This window comes from Aplysia californica, unplaced genomic scaffold (genome assembly GCF_000002075.1).
Source record: "Aplysia californica isolate F4 #8 unplaced genomic scaffold, AplCal3.0 scaffold00142, whole genome shotgun sequence".
In the NCBI taxonomy this organism is placed as follows: Eukaryota; Metazoa; Mollusca; class Gastropoda; order Aplysiida; family Aplysiidae; genus Aplysia; species Aplysia californica.
This window is the reverse complement of record NW_004797412.1, coordinates 376,506-380,149: the sequence shown is the minus strand read 5'-3', so window position 1 is coordinate 380,149 and position 3,644 is coordinate 376,506.

Here is a 3,644-nt window from a genome sequence, read left to right as displayed (position 1 = left end):
TGTGTGTGTGTGTGTGTGTGTGTGTTTGTATGTGTGTATTGCACATATATGAATATGTCCGTTGTGTGCGTACATGAATGTGTGAGTGTGTGTACGTGGACGTTTGACTGACAGCATCGTCTGCTTATTTTTATTAGCTTTTTAGCGACAATCATCATTTTTGCCCTCTTTGAAACGTCCTTCTTTTCTTTTGATTCGAAATTTAGGATCAATTGTCAACATCTTAAATCCCGTATTATCGCTTTCTTTAACTTATTTTCACTGTCTCTACAAGTGACAACGTGCGCTTCAATAATCTGTAGCTGAGTGTATCTATAGGCTACTTTGCTATAAACACATGTACTTCTCTTTACAAGCAAGACGTATTTAAGGAATCAAGTGTTACAAACAATGCGGCCCAGAGCGAAAATACGAGCAAGGGTTCAAAATAATACGTTCTCTTGAAACATTTACACGGGTTTCTTGTTCATCCTGCTTCCTTGCGCCCTTTGCCGCTTCCCTTAAATCACATGACCTTGTTCAAGGGCCGTACTTTCCCGCGCTTGCTGTTTGTCTTCACAGCCGATTGGGATCAGCAGGGGAAAGTGAGGCGGAAAGGTGGGGAGGGAGGGGTGGTAGCGGTTATTCTCTGGAGGGGAGAAAAGGTGAGATATTGCTGGTGAGCGGTTGGAGTACGACAGGTGTAAGGGAGCAGAGGACGGCTGAGTTTTGGAGCGAAAGGTTGGAGAAAACAGGTACAGGGTTTGAGCGCGGCAGCGAAAGGAGAATCACGGGCAGAACAGAGAGACAAATATACGTTCAGGCATGTGGCAGAGAAAGGTAAAACAAAAGACAGAGCGAATGGAAAAATACCGAGGAGCCCTATCAATGCCAAGAAAGGGGGCCGAGAGGTGATGGGGGCTATTGTTAAAGGATAGGAGACATAGATATGCTAGCAGACAAGAATAATATTTACATGCAGTAATAAAGTCATTACAAAGATAAGAGTATAGGGGTTTCTGTGGACAAACATTTGAAGTTTAAAAAAAAGCAACCGAGAAAAATAGACACTGGAATTTTGGAATTGAGGATCCTTCTGCTTCAGAGAAAAAAAAATTTTGGAAAAAGAAGTGGCATTGAATAATATTGTGTCGACACAAAATCAGTCAATCCACAACAAAGCACATCTCTGACGTACCAAATTTTGTCTCTGGCCGAATATATGCTGGAGAGTGCATTGTGAATTAGGGTCATATTCATCATCATCTTTGCCTTTTTCACCCCTGATCAGGATATAGGCCATGAACAAACACTTTTCCACTTTTCCCTAAATGGCCCAGTCGCTTCATGTCACTCCATGTCTTCCCAATTTTCTATAGATCCATTTCCGTGACTCTTCTCTAGGTTCCACGTGGTCTTCCCCTTTATCTTTTACCATGTGGGTTCCAAACTAACACTTTCCTTGTTATGCGGCTGCTTTTCTTCCTCAGAGTGAGCCAAACCCATTGCCAACGCCTTCTTCCCGCCTCATCTCTGATTGGGCTCAGTCTCGTTCTTCTTGATACTTCCTCATTGGTAACCCTGTCTGTCCATCTGATCCTCAGTAACTTCCTTAGACACTTGTTAAAGAAAACCTGGATCCTCTTTATGCAAGTCTGAGATACGTTCCATGTCGTATTACTGAATACTAAAAAAGCCCACATTTTTCAAAGACTCTTTAATTCTTTGTGAGTATATTCTTTCTTTTCGCTGGTTGGAAAAGATAAGTGTACAGATCATCTTTTGGTGTATAAGCAAAAACAAAAACAAAAAACAAAACATAAAAACCAAAAGAAATCTGCAATTGAAAAATTAGTAGCGAAAAGGTACGAGCGTAAAGAATGTTTGCTTGCTCATTTTTAAAAACGCTACCAAAGTTGAACAAACGTACTGATTTTGGAGAACATCGGGGCCGCGCACTATCAGAGCAGCGCACTTTTTGACGATATCCATACAACTAGACTGCCGACTACCAAAACAGTACCATCAAAGAGTCTACATAACAAGAGGGGCCACTTCTCTCTTTGAGCCAATTAAAAAAGTGTCCTCAAAATTCGGTGGCGCCCTCTTCACAAAAGCGCACCTTTTGCGGACAGAGTTACCCTACTTGAGTTTAAAAAATCAAAGTGAAACTAGCAAGTTTTTGAATAAATTTCGAAAGAACGCTTTTTTTTAATGGTTACGCTGACAAAAAAAACCTCTTCCGGAGGAAAGGGTGATTGTTTTCTTCGTTTAATTTGACTTTAGAATGAAAGGCGAGAGGTCATTACAATATAAAAAAACCTAAAACTCCACATTGAACGAACCCGAACTGCTGAAGAACAGCAGTCGATCTGCGCACGCAAGGAGGTGCTATTCCTATTCTTCTTCTGGAAAAACGAAAGAGAGCTTCAAAACAGACTGCAGCGCCATCTGAAGCAAAGAGCATACTTCCTGCGGACACTTTTTTGGCTGAGTGGCCCATCTTGTTATTTACTATCTTTGGTACCATCTAACAATTTAAGTACCTTCAGCATTTTACTGGGCTTGGAACTAGATATCAATTTTATTTTGTATTGAAAGAATAGGTTTTTCAGGTATAAAACATAATATTTACACGACAGGGGCGATCTTTAAAGTGTTTGGGAAGCATTTTCTTGCTCATTCAGGATACAAATTGAAGTTGTTGTGAGACTTGTCCATCTGAGTACATTTGCTTGTTACACATCCTCCCTTCTTTCTAGCGGTAGTGCCTTTGTGTTTGGTCTGGGTTTTAAGTTTCAGCGTTGATATGGTGTGGAAGTCATTTAACGTCTACAGAAAGACGAATATATTTGGATGGGGGCTGTAGGCCTACAGAGTAATTTTTTTCCAGGGGACTGTAACCTTTGGATGGAACAGGCAATCTAATTGTATCGATATCGTCAAAAGGTGCGTGGCTCTGATAGTGCGCGGCTTTGATAGTTTTTACCCCAAAAGTGCGCCGCTCTGAGAGTTTCCCACTGATTGTACAAATCAGTTTATCTTTTCAGACTTTGTATCCCACTGCCCCTAATTTGGCCTTGTGTGGTCGAAGGGGTTGTATAATACTTACAATGATAACAATCATAATATCTTTTAATAGTACCTGGTAGTACGTACTTACTCATAGTTCTATCTAAGATGGCATTTTCTGAATTTTATGTATGAAAGCACTATTTTGGAATTTTTCGTACAGTATAAACTACATGTGATGTAAAGATTACGAAGTTCACCGTCAAATGACTTGAGTTAGGTTTTGCGTGGGAACATTTTTTTTCCTTACTGACTCCGTTTATCTGCCTGGATGAGATGCGTCGCCCCACTAAGTCTGGGAAAGTCAAGCAGACCCACCTCTACAAGGTCTAGATTGGGTCGATTGGGTCGATTGGGTCACAACATTAACGATCAGGCGATCTATCATAGACAGACAATGGATGCCAACAACGCCTCGCATTCACCTCTAGAATATGGGTAAATATTCGCGCTTACGATAATAATAAAAACTACACCTTTCAGACACAGTAAGAGAGTTCACGACGATGAGAAGATAGAGCTCACCACATCACGGTAATGAATATATACACATGCCACCTTGTTGGCTTAGTTCAACACCCCCTTCCCCCCCC